Here is a 20,773-nt window from a genome sequence, read left to right as displayed (position 1 = left end):
GGTAGGCCAGCCGCAAGACGGAGGGCTGGCGGATTTGCAGGAACGTCGGGAAGGACTGATTTGAGCCAGACCTCAGGCCTTGGCTAACAGGTCTAAACATGACAGGATTGGCCCAGCCTGGTTATTCTTGGGTGAAGGGTAAGTTGTGCACAGTTTAAAGGTACTTGAGGGAAATCAGAGACGACTTCTACTTGTAGGTACCAAGGATTCTAGTGACGGTGGTTGGACTTCTAACTGCTCAGGTTACCGTCGCGCAGCCTCCTGCCCCACACCCTCCTGCGAGTCCGCCCTTCCCTTGCCCGCGCCCCTCGCCCCAGCGGCTCCGCGGGGCCCCGCCCCACCCCTCCCTTCCTCCCCCCTCCCGGCCGGGCCCGCCCTGCTTCCTCCCGGGCCGGGCTGCACGCTCCGGGCTCCGGGGCCGAGAGCCTCGGCCCCTGCTCGCCGCCGCTGGCCCCTGCCCCGGAGTAGCCGCGCGCCAGCGGAGTCCCGCGCGGAGCCACATGTGAGTCCCGCAGGGCGGGGGGAGGGCGCCCCGCGGCTGTCGGGCTGGAGCGAGGGGACCAGGAGCGCAGGTCGGCTTGTCCCGTTGACTTTGAAACCGAAAGCGCCGCGGCGGCACGAGCCCCGAAGCCGCCTCCCCGCGCCCTGCGCCGGCCTGCGGGGACCCTGCCGGGCCGCCCGTGCCCCTCGCGTCTGGCGAGTCCCCCCGGCGCGGGGAGGGCGCGAGGCGGCGGCCGGGCGGGGCCGGGGCCGCAGGAGGCCGGCGGCACAGGTGGCCGCCGATGCGGGCGAGCGAGCGCGCTGTAGGGGCAGCTGGGCTCCGGGCCTGGGGCGCGTTGCCTTAGCAGGGGAGAGGTGCGGCGAGGGCGGCGGCGGCTCGGGGCCCCGAGAGGGGAGCTGCTCCGGAGCGCGCTGGTGGACTGGAGCGGCCAGGTTCAGAATGGGGTGCCCCGCAATCCCGCACTGCAAACCTCTGGCTCCCGCTCCGTACCCTTAGGCACCCGTGCACTTGTGCAAGACTTTCCCGCCAGAGCCCTCTAGAACGCAACTTCAACATTGGAATGAATGGAAACCTCCAAGAAACGTTCAATTGAGCGCGCTCATTGAGAAACACAACCCTCCCCCTCCCTCCCCCCCGCCAGGTGAGCTCCAAGGGATCTTGGAGGAGACCAGGGCTCAGAGAGGCGAAGTGAGTCGCCCAGGGACGCCCGGTGAATTAGTGGAATCTGGGCGCTCCACACCAGATTGTCTCCTCCTTGTTACTTACTGCTCGTCAGGGTTTTCGCAGTTCTGAGAATTTTCAGTGAATACAGGGGCCACACTCTTGCTGCTAACCCCGCTGGGCGGTTACGCTGACTTTCTGGCTGGTTCTGCCCCCTCCTGCAGAGTTTCCATATTTGGCTATTTCAGATTTACTTTCATCAGAAACTCAGTTAACTCGCTGTGGCTGGCAGCGCTGCTCTAGGCCACCGACCCAGTGAGGTTGGTGAAATGAGGCGTGGCTCCCCGGCCAGGCTGCCCCCTGCACACCCCGCCCTTCACAACCCTGGGCGCTGACCCGTGTCGTGTGAGGACAGGCGTCTGGTACCCAGTTGAATTCAGTAAATATTTATTGGGCACAGGTGCTGCGTGAGAACTGGGCTAGGGCCAGTGGAATATGGTTCCTTCCTTCAGAGGTATTTGCGTTTCACACGGGCTCTGGAAGACATAAAATGCAAAGACATCGCTTGAAGTACTTCTGGGAATAGAACAGTTCTGGGTGTGTGAGAGATAATTTTAGACAGAGAAAGGCTGGGCTAGGACTTCTCAGATCCAGAGGGCAGCTACCTGCTCTGCCTTATACACGCACAGCCGAAGACGAGGTCTTAGCACAATTGATGGTTAGGGTGAAAACCTTATCATCTGAACACTCCCACCCCCAACTCTACTCTTAATTTGAATGAGAGAGAGAGAGAGAGAGAGAGAGAGAGAGAGAGAGAGAGAGAGAGAAATTGCTGCAGAAAAGATGGATGTGAGAGGGAAGCAGAAAATATCTAGCTTCTATAAAGGGTTGTTGTTGTTGTTATTATTTTGTTTTGAACTCTGTGGAATGGATTGGCTCTCAGATCCTGGAATCTCTGTCCCTGGGTCCTGGACATAGGCAGGAGGAAGTCACCTGTCTGAGCTGGCTTCTGACTGAAGGACTCTGAGCAGTCCTGCCAGAGGAGAGGTGACTTTCTCAGGTCCTCTGGGCCGAGGTGTGTGGCAGTGGGGGTAGGATGGGCCGTGTGTCTGTCTGTCAGCAAGCGTCACCTGAGTGTCCACTGGCTGTGGGCAGCAGGGTGGTGGAAAGAAGATGAGGCCCCGTCCCCTGGAAGTACTAACTGTAGCGATTGGGACATTTCAATGGAGATTTGCAGAGAGAGGGAACCGGATGCCTCTGAGTCAGTGCTGCTAGGCTAGCCATGGGAAAGGCTTGTCAGCAATTCGACCAACAGCCCTTCTGTAATTATCTCAGCTTTACCTGGGAGGACCCCACGGAAAAAATAATAATTCCTTGTTGCTAAAGCTCTTTCCTTTTCAAAGCGTTTTCTTATTGCTCTTGTCATTTCGTTCTCGTTTGGTCCTCTGTGGTGCCCTTGTGAGTCAGGCCAAAGCAGGATTCTTCTCGATGAGGTGAAGCACTGAGTGTATAATAGCCCTTGAGGCTCCACGGCTGGGCCAGGCCTGGGTCTCTGGTTCCTCTGCTGTAGGCCCCTCACCATGGTTTCTCAGAACGCTGAATCTGAGGGGTTAGCAAGGGAACTCAGGCTCTGATCGTGCCTGGATGGTCTGTTCCCAACAACATGGAGGAAGTTCTCCTGGCCACTGCGTGAACAGACGCCCGCTCTCTTAGCTCTCCCCAGCTGCACGAACTCAGGGCAAAACCTGTGTCTGTTCTTGTTTGTATCTTGGAATCTGGCACAGAGTAGGCCTACAAAAACCTTGCGTTGAGTTCATTTGAGATTTGTCACCCTTGAGCTCTGAGCTGCCAGGGACCGATGGCCGGGGAAGGTGTGCTGGGCCGGGCTCTGGAGAGAGAGGTTGAGCTGCCAGCAGGACTTGCTCCAATCCCAGAAATCAGAATAGCGCTGTGCAGTTTACAAACAGCCTGTCTCACCTGCTGGACTTGTCCCTGACTCCAGAGAGAAGGGAGAGGCAGGTGCTGTTCCTTCCCTGTTACCTGGTTGCAAGCTGGGGCTCAGAAGGGACTTGAAAGATCTCACGGCACGTAGGGACCAGCCAGAACCACAGCCCAAGTCTTCAGACTCCAATTCGTGTGTTCTTCTCATAGTATTTCACCTAGAGGAAGCCAGGGTTCTGGGCAGGAGGAGGGTGAGGGAACCAGAACGGCATTCCTCAAAGGCTGCCTGACGCCTTTTTCACTGGTCAGGGGTCTTTAAGAGCTAAGAGGCCAGGGGAAGGGGGAGCAGTGGCAGGCCCAGTCTCTGAAGAGCTTTTCCTGCCCAGATGGTGGCTTTTTCTGAGGTCCCTGTGGGACCGGGGCTCCCACTCCAGCAGAGTGTAGCGGGTGGGAATCTGTGTGTGTTGGGGGTAGAGGAGACCATGTTGTGGGGCAGAAGCGATCCCCAGGGCTGGTGAGCTCCTGCCGCTGCTGAGACCAGCATGGGGCCCGTGTGAGTTTGTTCCTTTGCCCAGAGGAAAGCTTTATTTGGAGGGTCAAACAGCAGTCAGTGGACCCATATGTCCTGGCAAGCCCTGTCTTGTGAGGAAGTAGGGTGGAGGACCAGGGAGGAAATAAAAGTGAAAATACTCATCAGTCTAGACAGAAAAACTCCAAGTCCATTTGCAGTGAGAGCGATGAGCCCATTCTGCACATTGTTATCTGGAGGCAGACGGTGGTGCAGCTTAGATCACAATGTAGCAATGTGGTGTCCATCTGAATGTCCTTGCAGGTTCTGTGGCCCTGGCGTTAAGTGACAGAGCCAGTGAGTGCCTCTCCCTGGGTTGTGAGCAGGGAGTGGGCACCCATCTCACTTACTTTCAGCAGATCCCCATGCCTCATTTCTTGTCACAGCTCCACCAACTTCCCTCCTCACCAATTCAGAACATCCCTGGAATTTCCCCCACAGCTTTTTTCTCAAGGAAGAGGTACTCTCTTGACCAATGGGGGAGCGCCTTCTCCACCTGCATGCCTGATTCAGCTCTCTCCCATCTTGGAAACAGTGCCCTCCATTACTCCCTGGCCACTGACTCCTTCCCTCCCCCACATGCTCCGTCTCTGTTTCCCCAGCCCCTCTCCTCTCCCTTTCACGGACAAGCTTCTGGAAAGAGAAGCCAACATTTGCACTCTGAGCGCTCAGCGCCATGCACCTGCCGTGCTGCTCAGATTGCCCTTTGAAGGCTTCCAGGGTCTGGTAATCCTCAGTCGTCAGCCTGCCCTGCAGCTGCTGCCCATCTCTTTGGAGGGAGCCACACCATCCCCACTGACATTCCCTTCCCCGACCTCAAGCTTCTCCTCCCCTTCCCGCCCTGCAAGTGCCAGTGGGGGGCCAAGGCTGTGTCCTCAGGCTGGCCTTCTCCATTACTGTTCTTTATGCTACTCTCCCTAGAGCTCTTCTCTGCACCCAAGGCTTAACCAACACTCTTAAGGAAAGGATGATCAAGTCTCTGTGTCTCACCCAGCTCTCTTCTTGGCCAGTTTGATTTGTGACACACAAAATCTTCACCGTGACGTTTTACTCTTCCCAGGCTGCCTCTTCCTCTCCGTTCTCCTGAACTCTTGCAGAGATCACTGCTTGCCCTTGGTCACCTCTGTCCTGTGTCCCCCCAGCTGGTCCTGATCTGCTGTCTATTCCTAAGACTGCTACTTGAGTTCGCATCCGCCTGACCTCTTTCCTGTGCTACCCTAATTGTGCATTCACTTGCTTTCCTGCACTTCTGTTTTCTCTTCCGCACTGCTGCAGAGGGGCCTCCTTAATCCATCGCCTAATCAAGACTTACCACTTTCACTAGTGGCATAGTGGAAGTAGTGTGGACTTCAGAATCTACCAGGCCTGTGTTCGAATCTGAGTTTGTGACTTGCTAGTTGTAGTTGTGTGATCTGGGCAAGTTGCTCAAATTCCATGAGCTTCTCTGGTAAACCGAGATAGTAATGTCACCCACTTGGGGTTGCTGGAAGGATTAAGTGAGCCAGTGTATACACAGAGCACAGCATCTGGTGGATACTCAGTGGCTGGTTTTCTTCTTCCATGTGTTTGTCAGCAGTAGAGAGTTGTGGGATCTCCGGGGTGGTGGAAAATGTGTGTTTAGCCTAAAGCATTCAAATTTAAATTAAAAACAGACAAGCAAAAGAACTACCACGTGCCAGGGTAGACCGTCATTTAAACTAGCCTGTTGCTGCCACTTTGCAATCTGTAGACCAGGCAGACCTCAGGGGCCAGAGTAGGTGAGCTGGGATGGGGCAGGGCCTGGTGGGGATAGGCTGGGACCAGCCCTCGGCAGGCAGAGGGCAGGCAGCATCAGATAATGGAGGCCCAGCCCCAGGGGATGGGTTTCAGGGCAAGACTCCAGTCTTTAGAAGGACTTGTGGACAGAGCAGGTGCAGCCTTGGCAGAATAATAGTGCTGGGCAGGGAGGTAACACAGGGGCCCAGCAGAAGAAATAAAATTGATTTGGGAAGCAAAATACAGGCACTGGCCTGATCACCAGGAGCGGAGCAGTTAGTTTAGTGGGATCATCTACAGAGTCAGAGCAGGATGAGTGAGGATGACTCCCTGCAAAGCTGCCAGCCAGAGCCCTTTCTGTGTTCCTTTACTAAGGGGGATGGCTTGGAACAGCCAGCTGTGTTCTGACCCTTCTCTTAAAGGGGCCTTTGATGCTCAAGGATGGAGGCAGCTGGCTGGGATGAAGCTAAACGGGTCGTGAAGGTCCTTCTTCTGCCTTCATGACATTAGGATGCTGAGGAACAGGCTGGCCAGAAACTTATGATACAACCTAGGAAAATTTACCATGATTCTCTGGGTTAAAGGCAAAATTATTTAACGTAAAACGAAGGCTTAAGTGCTAAGTAGATGCAGAATAAAAGAAGTGATTAAACAGTTGGGTGGGATTATTCCAGGAAGCCCTCCTGAGGAGTGAGGAGGGGTGGACAGGAGGGATGGAAGGGCACAGTGGACTGTGGACAAAGGCATTTCAAGGGGCTAAAGAAAGGAGTGAATAGGTGCCCTTAATGGATGGGAAGTAGATTATTCTGGAGCAGACTGATTTCCTTATATTGAGGTGGTTTATCTGAAAAACCAGTAATTTGGACTGTTGCTTCAACCTCTCAGTAGCATTCCCACGGACCTTGCTCAGAATGTCCTATGCCACATGCTAGCGGCAGACAGCCAGACACTAAATTCTTTCACTCCTTGCTTGATACTAAAATTCCATATGTATGACTTCAGGTCGTTCATCTTGCTGACACTGGATATTTCTGACAAGTGTGACTTCTAGTCCCCACCTCTTCCACCTCATAACTGTGGTGCTGGATTTTCTCAGCACTGACTCTGTTTAGGCCACGTTCAACAGCTCTGGGGCCTTCCACACGTGACTGATCTATTTCTCCTGTTTAACTTTCCTCACATCATTTCTAGATGTGCCTAGAATGCCTCCTGTTTTAATCGACTAATTCATGCCCCTCTCACCCTTTTCAAAGAAAATTCAAAATTCCTCTCTTGTTAGGAAGGCTTCTGTGTTGGGGGTCCCTAAGACCATGCCCAGGTTCCGTGATTTGCTAGGAGGACTCAGAGGACTCAGCGTGTAGTTCTGTGGCTATGATTTATTACAGTGAAAGCTTACAAAGCAAAACCAGCAAAGGGAAAGCTACCCGGGGCAAAGTCCTGAGGAATCCAAGAGGAGCTTCCAAAAGTTCCCCCCTAGTGACATCACATAGGACATGCTTAATTTCGCCAACACTGAGTTGGGACAACGTGTGTGAAATGTTGTCGCCCAGGGAAGCTCAGGAGAGACGCAGTGCCCGGGGTTTTTATTGAGGACTGGTCATGTAGGCACCCTCTGCCTAGCATATAACAAAATTCCAGGCTTCCAGAAGGAAAACAGGTGCTCAGCATAAACCACATTGTTTGAAGAACAGCTTAGGCACAGTGAGCCACCCTAATCAGTTAGGGGAACCTGCCCCAAATCCACCTTCCCAGACGTCAGCCGGGGCCGTCCTTGTAAGCAGACCTGTCTAAGGATGGCAGTCTCAGGCCTGCACAGCTTCCCTGCATAGTCCCGCCTGTCAGTGCCTAACTGTGCTTGTGCTGTAGAGAAAATTTTTACCCTAGACAGGGAGCCAGAAGACCTGGATTCCAGCCCAGCATGGCCACCTGCTGCTGGGGGACACTTTGAACCTCTCAAACTCCATTTTCCTCCCTCGTTTGGAAAAAAGAAATTGTAATTCTTGTGTGTAGACCTCAAGGATGACTGTGATGACATAGTGGGTCATCCCCTCCATCCCTCTTTGTTGAGCACCTACTGTGTCTAAGGCGGTGAGCGAGGACTATAGGGAGCACCGAGGAAGGGTGGTGCAGTGACTTTGACAGGGAACAAGCCTGAGATTGAGTCCTTACCTGGCACTTACCAGCCATGTTACCTTGAACACGCTGTATAATCCTCCTGGATGTCAGGACCCCACCTGTAAAATGTGAACATGAATAATAAAACTAGTACCCACACCTCTTTGGGTTGCCGTGTGGAATAAGTGGGACAACCCATGTAAATCTCCTAGAACACTGTCTAGCACATTGTAGGCACCCAAAGTGGCCCCTGTTAATTCACTCAGATATTTGAGTGCTTGCTCTGTGCCAGGACCTTGAAAATGATAGACACAGTCCCAGCCCTGCTTTCTATTTGCTGGTGCAGACTAATATTGAACAGATGATTACATAAAAAATGAATTCTAGTCATGATAAGTGCTATGGAGGAGAAGTACAGGGTGACAAAAGGGCATATACTAAGGAAAACGGAAGGTAAGCTGGCGGAGGAGGCATATGAAGGCTTAGCTGGATATGTGATGCCTAAGCTGGGCTTGGGTGAGTTTAGCTCAGTGAGAAGTGGGGAGAGGGAGGAGAGGATATTTCCAGCAGACACAACAGCTTGAGCAAAGGGAGACCAGCTTTGGGGCGAAGGCTGTAAGGAGGAAAGGTTTTCCACTCAAATGAAGAATGGCAGAAAAACCAGAGAGGCTGGAGAATAAAGTGTGGGGAGGGAGGGAGCCCCAGGTAACGCCCTGGAGAGGTGGGCGGGACCATTGCAGCTTGTCTTAGGGATTTGGAACTGTAAGCATAATGAGAGGCTGTGAAAAGATTGTGTGAGTGACAGCAGCTTGGCTTTTTCCAAATACTCAATGCTTTGGCGGAGAGACCGGTTATAGGCGGGGAAATGAGGGGGGACCAGCTATAGGAGGGAAGACCAGTTATGGGCGGCTGTGCAGTGGCCCAGGTGAGAGGGGATGGTGGCTTGAATCAGGGGGTTGGGTGTGGGGGTGGACAAGTAGGTGGGATGTGTCTATGAGGTCCACTCAGGGGGCCTCACTTGACCAACTGGATGTGGGGTGGGGAGAGAGAAGGCGTTGCCAGGAACCATGACAATTGTCTGGTGACAGCAGCAAAATAAAAAATGGGTCTTCACCAAGAGGGAGCTCTGGAGAGAGAGCAAGTTAGGAGAGGAGAATCGGTTCAGTTTTGGTTGTGCTGGCTTTGGAGTGCTCTCGAGACATTCAAAAGGGGACACTGGGCAGGCAGTGTGGGTGTAGACGCAGAGGAGAGAGAGAGTTGGGAGTTGTTAGCTCATACATGGTCTTTGATGCCTGGACAGTGTGGTTTCAGGGAAGCTAAAGGGAAAGAGTATTTTGAAGTGTGTGTTTTCGAGGGGCAGGGGGTGGTCAATAATGTCAGATGCTGCTGAGAGGCCAGGTAAGATGAAGACTGAAAAGGGACCATTGGCCTTAGTGACCCAAAAGTCACCATGGTGAGAGCAGTTGAGGTGGCTTGGCGGGGGTGTAAGCCAGGCCAGAGCAGGCTGAGGATTGGAGTGAACAGACTCCACTGTGTGAGGGTGAGGCTAAGTCGGGAAGCTTGGCTGAGAGAGGAAGGAAAGCTTGAATTTTAGAGATAGATGAGAGTGAGAATTTTTTTGTGTTACTTTAATCTTAAGCGAGTCTCGTGATTGTTTGAGCGCTGATGGAAGGCCCACATGAAAGAGAGGCTGACGATGAAGGGGTGGTGGTGGGTGAGTGATCATCGACATCAAAGACCCCTGTGGAGGCAGGAGCCCAGGACAGCTGGAGAGATTGGCGTAATTCAGAGGTCACCTCTGCCCCGGCCCTGGGAGGGAAAGAGCAGAGCAGGGGCCCCGTACAGGGAGATGCGCAGGTCTGGTGGCAGGAAGTGAAGGTAGTTCTGGTCTGAAGACTTCTGTTTTTTTCTGTGCAGTAGGAAGTGACATTTCCTGATAAGACTGGGGGGAGTGGTCAAGGTTTGTGGAGAAGAGAAAGGTTTGAAATTGATATTGAAAACAAGAGAGTGAGCTGAAAGGGAAAACCTGGCCCTGCGCTCTGGTACCCATTCACATGACGAAATCTCTGGAAAAGGACCCCAGCAAATGTGACTTTAGATCTCTAGCACCTGGTGAGTCAGCTGGCTGAGGGCCCCGTACATGTTTATTGAATTGAATTGTTGGCCTGTCAACCTGTGAAAATCCTTCTCAGCATTTTCCCCTTCTTCCCAGGTACCTGGCTCCCGCCGTGGCACCTCACCAGGAGCTAGTTCACCACAGTAGGAGTAAGGACCCCTGCTCGAAGCGCACTCTTCCATCCCCATAGGGCTAGATCCTCCCCTCCTTACAGGGACCACCCCTCCTCAGGTCAGCCATCATTAGCCAGCTTTGCCTTCTCTCACCATAACGGGTAGAATGTAGGACTTAGAAATAGTTGAGATAAGTTTTAGGCCCTGGAAGCAGGCGCAGTGGGAGAGAGGCTGTCCTGCTTTCAGAACACCAGGAGTTCAGTCTTTCTATAAGTATTTCTTGAGCGCCTATCGTGTGCACTCTTGTAAGTGTTGGTGCCTCAGTAAACAAAAGGTACATCCCTGCTATCATGGAGCTTATGGAGAGCAAGGAAGACAGACAGTATAGAAGCAAACATGTCACATGCTAGACAGTAATAAGTGCTTTGGAGAAAAGTGTGGCAGGGGACGGGGCTGCCGGGGATGTCACATTTCCATGTGGGTGGTCGGTGAAGGCCTCACCTGTGAGGTAGCATGTGAGCAGACGCCTGAAGTGAGGGAACAAGCCATTCAGGTGTCAGGGAGAAAGAAGAGCATCCCAGTAGGAGGACGCAAGCAGAAGGCTCTTTTGGTCAAGGAAAAGCGAGGCTGGTGCATCTGGAGTATGTGAACAGGAGGAAAGCACTGGGAAACGAGGACAGGGAGACCGGAGGGCCAGGTCGCTGGGAACCCTGAGGACACCGGCTTTGACCCTGAGTGAGATGGGGCCATAGCAGCAGAGGGGTGATGAGAAGGATTCCTCTGGCCACTGGGTTGTGACTAGACTGTAAGGGTGGGACAGAGGCAGGAGACCAGCTGGGAGGCTAGTGCTGTAACCAGTGGGGAGGTGATGGCGGCTTAGACCAGGGTGGTTCTGCTGGAAGTGGTGAGCAGTAGTTCGAGGTGTTTGGAGGAAGAGCCGATAGGATTTGGTGTTGTGGGATAGAGAGAGAGGAGCCAAGGATGAGTCCCGAGTTTTTGGTCCAGCGACAGGGTGATTGGTGGTGCTCTTTACTGCAGGGGAGGAAGGCTGTGGGAGGAGCAGGCTGGGTGGGATTGGATGTGTCACATTGAGATGTCTAGTAGACAAACATGGAGGGATGGAGTAGCCAGTTGGAATGAGGAGAGGTCCAGAAGGCAGATAAAAATAAGGGCCTTGTCAGCCTTAGATGGCATTTAATGCAGGAGCCCAGATGAGCTCACCAAGAGAACGAGTGTAGACAGACGAGAGAAGAGGTCCAGCCCCAGCCTGGGTGCTCCAAGAGGTGGGGAGATGAGGAGTGGCCAGTAAGGCAGAGAAGGTGACCTAGAAGCTGGCACCGTGCCCTAGCACAGTGCTTCTCACATGGTTAACGGCTGTAACCATGTAACGGGTTAACCTAGCCCTGGGACTTGTCTAAAAAGCAGACTTCTAGGGGCCAGCCCCATTGCCAAGTGGTTAATTCTGTGCCCTCCACTTTGGCGGCCCATAGTTTCTCCGGTTCGGATCCGGAGCGCGGACCTAGCACCGTGCATCAAGCCATGCTGAGGACCCACAACTAAAAGTATACAACTGTGTACTGGGGGGCTTTAAGGAGAAGAAGAAGAAGAAAAAAGAAAAGAGAATGGCAACAGATGGTAGCTCAGGTACCAATCTTTAAAAACAACAAAAAAAGCAGACTTGTACCTGCTGCTGAGAGATCCTGATTCTGAAATATGTGAATTAGGGTAGGCTAGACTGTTGTAACAAATACGCTCCCAAAACAGACATCTGTTTCTCTGGTTAAGTTCTCCGAGCCAGCATTTTTATCATGTTCCAGGGTACATTGTTAGGATCCGACCACTCTGGGAACTGTTGCTGTCCTTTGTGCATAGGCATGCTCCCCACCTGGACTGAAAACCCCTTGGGAATGGGAACTGTCTGGGAGCTTGGGATCCTGTCCCACTCCACCCCCTCCCACAACAGAATGAAGCACAGGCCTCTGCGTGCAGCAGGCACTGAATAAATGCTGGCTAGGTGTGAAGGATGGACATGCGTGGATATTAAGTACTTGTTTATGCATCCATCAGGCACCATGTGCCAGTCATTTTCATGGGCTAACACATTTAATCTTAACTCCAAGCCTTAGAGGCGGATATTATTGTCTCATTTTCTAGATGAGGAAAAGATGACACAGGTGACTGAACAGCAGAAGGGATTGGACCCTGAGGTCTGGTTCCAGAGCTGGTCTCTAGGCTGTCCAGCCTCTCATTAAGACCTTCCTTTTGGTTCCAGTTAGGATGCTGTACATTTTCTTCTAGCCATGACACAGAGCAGAGAGCTCTGGACTTGGAGTCAGAAAGCCTAGAATCGAATTCCTGCCCCACCATGTGCTAGCTGTGGGATTTAGGGCAACTCAGGGCCTCGGGCACTTTGTTGGAGATATGATGATGGTAATATTGCTTAGGGTTAGTGTGATGACTGGATGTGATGATGTTTATAAAATACCAACTGCAAAGTACTAGTATGTGTAAGGTGGTATTATTATTATTATCTTGAAAATCAAACTGTGGAACCCCTAGGATTACCTAAAAGAGCGGCCAGAGGGGTGTTGATCATAGACCTTGCTTCAGCTAGAAAAGTTCCTCTGTACACTCGTTTATTTACTGATGTTCCTGCGTGAGATTTGGTTTGATGAGTTTCACTGTTTTTAAAAAACTGCAATATTTGGCTGGCTGATCCCTTAAGTGTTCCACAACTGACTGGCTCAATTGTGGGGGAAAAGGCCACTCTTTCAAATTCTTTCTCCTTCTCTTGGGCCCCCTCTCTGGGCTCCCCCAGCTCTCCCTCTTCCGTTGTGCTGATCAAGCCCATCAGACCCAAGAGCCCAATGTCCAGCATTGTACCAAGGGGCCACAGTGTTCTGTGAGCTGAACTCTAGAATGCCCGCCAATGTGTGGGATGGGCATCTGGGGTGTGCTGGGATGGTGGACCTCAGGAAGCTTCTCTGCTCAGGGCTGGGGTGAAAGGGCCACCTCTGGTCCCGTCTGCTCTCTCCCTGGGCCTGGGCCAGAGTTCGCCCACCACTGGTCAGGAAGGGATTGCCCCACCTGCCTCTCACACAACATCGACTGTGCCCCAGCCACAGACTCTCCCAGCCCTGGGGCAGTGGGCAGTCGACAGTACGTCACATGTCTGTGGTCAGCTTTGGAGATATGAACCTGAAACAAAGGCAGCTGTACGTGAGCATTTGTGGGAAGAGGAGGCCCAGCTAGAATGATGTCGACCTTTGGTAGCTAAAAGTCACCCAAAGGTCAAGCCAAGGTTTCTGAATCCTCCTTGGATATCTGTTCTGTCTATCCAGGATGCCTATCTAGGATGGTCTCCACATCTCTCCCCTTTCCTCAGAGCACCCTTAGGCCATGGAGGGTGGGGCCTGGGCAAGGCTGGGCCCACTCCCCTCTCAGAGCCTGAATTCTAAGCTAACTCCGTGTATCCAGGCTCCCCCGTCACTCTGCTTGCGGGGCCACTGGAATCTCCATCACTGTCCAAGAGTGTGTACTCCATCTGCCTGTCTATGTGAGAAAATAGGATGGTCAGGAAGGGAGCAGGAGCAGGGAACTGTGACTCTGAGATGATAGCCCCATGACACGATGAAGTAGGGATCCCCACCCTCATTTGCACCCCTCACCCTACAGTCCGGCTGGAGATGAGGGAGCCTTTCAAACGAGGAAAGGTGGGACTTGTGGCAAGAACCAAGGGCAGAGGACTGACCCAGACTCAGGGGAGCCCTGCAGGAGCCTCCTAGGGCTGTGGTCACGGGTGGGAGGAGAACCAAAAGTACAGTGTCGCCAAGACCAAGGGATCAGGGGGTTTCAAGAAGGAAGTGCCAAATGCCACATAAAGGGCAGGAGGCAACAACTTAGGAGAGACTAATTGGCAAGCCTGACTATGTGATTATGGTTTAGACCATTGGACTAATCTAATATGCTTTTCTGAACTATGTAGAGCCTCACTCCCCCCCCCCCCCCCCCCACAAAAACCCAGAGGATTCGAGCCCACAGCTTGTTCAAGGGCAGGTGAACTTGGGAAGGGGGAAGGCTGCAGGGAGGTGCCGATGGCATCTGAGGAGGGACATAGGTCTGCAGGCACTGGTCTGGAGCCAGGAATGGAAGGGAGGGGACGGGGAGAGAGTGGCTGGTGGGGGTGTTGCTAGGCTGAGGCAGGTGAGTGGACCGAGGCCCACTGCTGGGTGTGGGCGGTGGGGATGGTGTGAGGAATCCGGGCCCTCTGTGCTGCCTTTCTGTTTCCCATCAGTGTCTGCGGTAGGAGGTTCTCAGCACAGGAATGATTGACAGAAAATGACTGACTGACATTTGGTGGGAGATAGTCCAGTGTAACCGTGATCTGGCTTCTGCCCCATCTCCTACTGCTCTTCCTCTTGTCCCTGACACTTATGCAACACTGGCCTCCTTTCTGTTTCTCACACGTGGCAAGCCCTTTCCCAGAACCGATTGTTACCCTTGCTGTCCCCTCTGCCTGGAATGTCCTTCCTGGCACTCCTCCCACTTGATTCTTATCCTTCCGGTTGTTATTCAAGGGTCACCTCCTCCATGAGGGCTTCCAGCCTAGAGTGGCCGCCCCTGTTTCTCTATCTCAACATCCTGGTTATGTTTTTCAAAGAACTCACCGCAGACTGTAATTACCTCCTTTGTTTGTTATTCCCTTGTCTCCTCCGTTAGGTTGTAAACCCCGCAGGAGCAGGCTTGGACCATCTCTGTCTTGTCCCTCCCTGGCCCCCAGAGCCTCATGCAGTGCCTGGCGTGGCAGGCAGTCAGGTTATCATCAGAGTGGGGGACATTGATGGAGGGGCTCTGGGGCAAATGCTTAATAGTAACAATGATGATGATGATAATAGCCCTTATAGCGCTTACTGTATACCACCGTTATAAGCTCTTCATGCATAGGCGTGTCAGCAGACTTTTTCTGTAAAGAACCAGAGAATAAATATTTTAGGTTTTGGGCCGTCTGATCTGTGGCACAACTCCTCTGCTCTGCCATGGTAGCACAAAAATAACCATAGACAATATGTAAACGAGTGAGTGTGACTGTGTCCTAATAAAACTTTACTTACAAAAACAAGTGATGGGCCAGCTCCCCCCTAATGTACAGTACTAACTTATTTGATCTTCAGAAATTCTATGAGGTAATATCTATTGTCATTATCACCATTTTACAGGTGAAGAAACTGAGAAGCACAGAGACTAAGTAACTTGCTTGAGGTCACATGGCTATTCAGGGACAGATCCTGGATTTGAGCCAGGCAGGTCCACTCCAGAGTCCATGGCGGTAACCACCAAACCACACTGTCTCTTGGTGGACCTTGGAGAAGCAGGGAGGAACCCCATCTCCTCTTTATCCCCTGAGGGCCTTCATTGCTTCCTATACATAGGACCTCTCCAAGTTTCCTCATTTATTTTTTTGTTTGTTTGGTTGGTTTTTTTTTTTTTTTGAGGAAGATTAGCCCTGAGCTAACTACTGCCAGTCCTCCTCTTTTTGCTGAGGAAACCTGGCCCTGAGCTAACATCCATGCCCATCTTCCTCTACATTAAATGTGGGACATCTACCACAGCATGGAGTGCCAAGCAGTGCCACGTCCACACCTGGGATCCTAACCAGCAAACCCCGGGCCGCCAAGAAGCAGAACATGCGAACTTAACCGCTGCGCCACCGGGCCGGCCCCATCCAAGTTTCTTCATTTGAAAACTGGGGATGGGATGATAATAATAATGTACACATCATGGGGTTGCTTTCAGGATTAAAATGAGACAATGCATGTAAATCTGCTGGCTCTGAGCATGGGCACAGCCTCACTAAGTGTAATCCTGACCCATATCCAATTCCAGCCCTTAGGTTCCGTTCACATCTTTTCCTATCATCCCCATCCCCTTGCTTCATTCAGATTTGTCCATCTTCATGGCTGTGCTTCTAACAACCCTTTTCCACTGAGGCCTCACATTCCTCTTCAATTTCCCTTCTTATTTACCAAACATTGATTGAGTACTCTGTGCCAGGCACAGGGCTGGCTCTGAGATCTGGAGACTCCTGAGGACAGCCCCTCCCTCCAAGAACACCCTGAGCTGACCTCAACAGCTGTGGGGACTGTGATAGAGTTGGAGCTGAGAGTCTTGGAGTCAGAGCTTCCTAAAGAGGAAGCTTTTGTGTGGGAAGATCAGTAGTGTTTTTTGTTTTTTTTCTCTTGGTAAGTTCTGAGAGCAAATCTGAAGGGTTTTCTTCGCCATCACTTGGAGCCACGTGGACTCTGGATGGTTCTGAGCACAAGAAAGAAAGTGAGTTCCGTTCAGGGCTTCCCTATGCGTGAGACTCCTGTTAAGGCAGCAGCAGCTGCTGCACCCAGGAGGGGGCCGCGATGCCCTTTCAGCTGTTAAACCTCCGTCTCTTCCACAGCAGTGCTCTGCTGCACTCCCAGGAAAATGAGGAACCAGAGGTTTCCTGACAACTTGGGAGAAATCACACTTCTCTTCTAAAGAATTAAAATCACACCCACATCCTTCATCCTGTGTCCAAGAAAACCTTCTTCTGTGAAAGTGTAAGGAAAAGAAAAGAAAAGAAAACACACTCTACCTCTTCCTCTGAAACACCAAACCCTTGGATAGACACTGGGTCGGTGGGCATATCTTCTGGCCATTATGGTGTCACCCGGTCTCTGCGTGGTCTCCGTGCCACGTTGGGCCTGATGGAAAACAGCCACATTCTTTCTGCGTTTCTCCAAGGCCCTTCCTTCCTCTTTGCCTAACTTGCATGGTTAAAGCTTAATGAAAATAAAAACCAGTTTCTCCCAGAAGTCGCACAGTGTGTTGTTAAGCTATGGGAAGAGTGGACAGGAAGAGAAGGTCCAGGGTGGGAGCGGTTGTCTTGAGGGGTTTCATCTTCAGTGGAAAGATCTTTCTGGGCCCTTGCAGCCAGAGGCTGTGGTAACAACTTTGAGCTCATCTCAGTTCTCCTTGTGCCATGAGGATAACATGCTAAGTGCTTTCCTTCTTCCTCTTCTGCCTCCTCCTCCTCTTCTTCTTCTTCCTTTTTTTTTTTTTTTTACTTTCCTGGTAGTAACTGTGCTTCCTGGAAGAGCAGAATCTCCAAATTCAAGGGCCAGAGGTGACTTTGAGAGAGGGAACTGCCTATCCTTCTAGTAGGGGAGCATCTGGCTCTCTGAGCCAGGGCTTTTCTCTTTTAGAACATTGTGCAGGGCACAGATGCCACAGTCTCCTTGGGTCACTGCGTGTTGGGATTTGACATTTTATTAGCTTTTCTTTGTCACTAACCACAACCTCTCCTCCTTTCATTTAAGCCCAGGACCCTTCATTGGGTCTCGGGTGGGTTTGAGGAGTAACATATTTGTACCCTCCCCCTTTTGCTGAATGTCAGCGTCAGGGAGTTGGTTCCTTATGCTTCTGGTGGGGTCCAAGCAGAGCTGACAAGTAGGCAGTTTGCCTTTAAGCCGCCCATCCTGTTACCGCCTAAGGTGGGGGTCATCTGCCCGCCTCAAGACATGCCGGTAGTCAGGAGGCAAGATGGTAGGAGAGAAAGGACTTTATTATAGCCTGCTAGCAAGGAGGAAGATGGCTGACTAATGTCCAAAAGAACCATCTTACAGAACAAAGACTACAGGCCAGTTATACAAGGGGCTGGTCTCCAGGTTGGGGAGGCATCTGGTCTCCTGGTGGGGCAGACATCTGATCCTAGTTCCTGAAAATCTTTTGTTTTACTGGATATGCATCAGAGACCAGAGCCGTATACCTTGATCTTTCAGTTGTCATTGATGGCTATCAGCATCAACTCTGCCCCGGGGGTCATCACATTCCTAAGGAACTCAAAAGAACAAAGTTATTGACTTATCACAGCTGGGTTAGTTAATCAGAGGTCATTCAAAGTTACAATATGGGTTCTTTTCTACAGTATGGCTTCCCTTATGTCAACCTTGTGCTGACCCGGTATCAATCTTATGACTGGCCAGTGTGGTGTTGCCCTTCAGTTGCCCAGGGCTCAAGGACCATCCTGGGCACTGGCCAGCTTTGTGTCCCACCTTATCAGTCAGGCCCTGTAAGTTTACCTCCCAGAGACAGCAGGCTCTCCTGGTTGTGCAGCCCTTAGTAGCCTTCCTTACAGAGGGGCCTCGGTGAGAGGCTGTAGCCCTCGCCCACAGTCCTCAAGCTCCTCCCAGGCACTTTTAACAGCAGTCCCTGGACCCTTTGAGTTCTTGTCTAATGTGGTCATTAGCAGTAGGGATCTCAGATCTAGTAAGGGGTGGAGGGTCACTGGATGGGGGTCACTTTGGGGGAAGCAGCACCGATTAAATCTCAAATAGGGAGTAACATAAGCACTGGGTGTGAATGGGGAGGACCCGAGAGCGGACTTCAGTACTAGCTTCAAGGAGTTTTCTCATTGCTATCTCTCTGGGATGTCCTATCTCTCCAGATCTTATTTTCCTGACATAGATCTAAACCTATTATATTAAATGCCATCACTAAAATGACAACCAAATTGTTTGGAAAGTGAAAAAAATTTTAATGCCCTAGGCAGTTTTAAAACAATTATTGATACCACAAAGGGAATGTGGCCATTCCTAGAAATCATAGTTTATTCTGGAAGATCTGTTAGATGTCAGCTGGTCTGACTTACCCTCATTCCCCTAAGACTGTCCATAAGGCACCCCAGCCTGGATATGCCTCCTGCCCGCATCCTTGGCTTCTCACCTTCATCCTCTCCCATTGGTGCCATCGTTCACCCATCTTCCAAACTGGAACCTGGGCATCAGCCTCCACTGTCCACTCCCTCAGCCCTACCATTGATCCCATTTCTAAATCAATGCATTTTATCTCAGAAAGGCCTCACAAACACGGCTTCCCTTTGCCCTGCCTTCCATCAGGCCGTTGTCATCCTCCTTTGGTCTGTTGTCACACCCTCTTCCCCTGAATCCCTGTGTGGGCCTGTCCTCTGTGTTTATCATCCATGAAAAGATCAAAACCATGGGGTAAAATTCGGAATCCCTGACTGGCATACATTCAGCGCTCTTCACGATATGCTCCTCCGCTCTCTCTCTACCCTTATGTCTCACAGGGACCTTTTTAGGTGTTTCCAACAGGGAATGTAGTTACACAGAAATCAGCTACAAAGGTGATGGCAAAGCAGGGAAACCAAACAGGAGACTCGGAGTGAGGCCAAGAGGAAACTGCCCACTCCCTGGAGAGCTGACGGGACAAAGGAAGAAACGGTATTTCCAGAGCTGAGGAGCTGGGGGTCACATGGGGCCTGCCTGGCAGGAACTAGACCACGGAGAGAGGGGCCATCTGGTGGTGATTAAAGCCATGGAGGAGACCCAATCACTATTGAGACACTGCCCAACACCAGGGGGTGGGGGAGAAATACTCTAGCTTCTCCCTTCCTCCTACCCTTCCGTCTCCTGACAGTGCCTCTGATTGGCTGGACCTAGACAGACGCCAAGGAGCCTGGGAAGCAGAGTTTGTAGGGGGTCAACCCTCACCCCACCTCATGATGCAGAACGAGGGCAGAAGAGCAGAGAGTGGATCTGAGAGCAAAGAGGCAAACGACTGGCTTGTTCCCTTCATTCCCCTTCAGCTACAGTTAATTATTAACTGTCTCAGAAGTTTTATGATACCTTCTGGGAAATTCTCTTATCTCCTTCATCTAGAAAATGCCTCCCCCTTCTTCAGGACCAGCTGAGATGTTTTCTTCTCTGTGGAAATCAGCATAGACAGCTCAGAGAGTGTCAGCTACCCCTCATCTGGGCTCTAGCTGTTCTGTTTAAATCGGTCTTTGTGGTACTGGCCACTGGGGTATTGTAATGTGTCATTCCTGTGTTTGATTTCCTCTGTTCAACCTGGAGAGCTTCAAGGACAGACATGGTATCACAGGTCTCTGCATTCTTGAGACCCAATCCAGGACATGTACATGCTGCATCCATGCAGGGATGTACAAGTGACAGAGCTGTGGGGGTGTCTTGCCCAAAGTTTCTTAGCAGGTGAGTGGCAGAGCGGGCATCGGGTCCAGGTCTCTGACCCTGTCCCCTTTTACTCTGGAATTTGATTGTAGTAGCCAGTAACTCCAAAAAATCAGAACTTGAAAACTCTGGAGACATAGTTCCTGGCCTTATATCTTACAAAGTATAATGTAATTTATAAAAATGTTCCCGATTTTCCAGACCTTCATTAATCCAAACAAGATATTGGGAGGCTGTGGAAGTAGTGTGGACAGACAGACAAGGACTTACCTTTCTTTGTTCAACGTAAGACTGAATTCTGCTGGATATGTGTCCTTTTTATTGTAACTAAAAGCTAAACTCACGCTGTTTCAGAATGTTAGACTATTTATTAAGTGTTCCCCAGAAATGAAGCAGAAGAAATGAGTAAGTAAAGAATTTAAATCGTGACATGCACAGCTTTCCTTTGGAATTCCTAGGAAATTCTCAGGGAAGAGATGCATCAATTTATGAAGCTAAAAAAGGGTGTTTAAAAGAAACTCACTGAGAGTCCTTAGGGAAAGGATGGGACATGATTTTTCTCTTATCTTATTGGTTTGAGTTAATAACTCTTCAGCAGGGGGACCACACTGTATGCCCCGTCGATGGAACTGTTAACTGCAGTAAGGAAATACACAAGCTCTAATAATAATTTTGATGACTTTATTTTCTTATTTGCAAGAACTGAACTGTTTTGCTGTTCCTGTTACATAAGCCCTTATACTCAAAGGGGAAAGATTTTCATAAAATGGAACTCTTATTCATTAAATAAGTGCCTGGGAATGACAGAGTACCAGCTGGAAATGCTGAATTAATTAGAGAAATATGTTTGTTAGACAAAGAAATGTCAGTCTTGCTAGTTCTCTTATTAGGGCTCTCTCAGGTCAGTGAGCACAGTGGACTGATTCCATTTTTGAAGCCAGATCATGGGCCTGAAGAAGCTTCAGAGGAAGGAGACAGACCCTGCCC

General features: G+C 51.1%; 1 protein-coding gene across 1 annotated transcript in view; it reads left to right on the top strand.

Moving 5' to 3' along the window:
- Positions 1-381: 381 nt before the first annotated feature.
- TRAF5 (TNF receptor associated factor 5) overlaps positions 382-20,773 on the top strand; it is a 43,269-nt gene continuing 22,877 nt past the window's right edge. The window contains exon 1 of the mRNA XM_046683979.1: positions 382-502. The gene's annotated coding sequence lies outside the window, so the exon portion shown is untranslated. The remainder of the gene's footprint in view (positions 503-20,773) is intronic.

This window comes from Equus quagga, chromosome 13 (assembly GCF_021613505.1).
Source record: "Equus quagga isolate Etosha38 chromosome 13, UCLA_HA_Equagga_1.0, whole genome shotgun sequence".
NCBI classification, from domain to species: Eukaryota; Metazoa; Chordata; class Mammalia; order Perissodactyla; family Equidae; genus Equus; species Equus quagga.
This window is presented reverse-complemented; position numbering and strand designations above follow the sequence as displayed.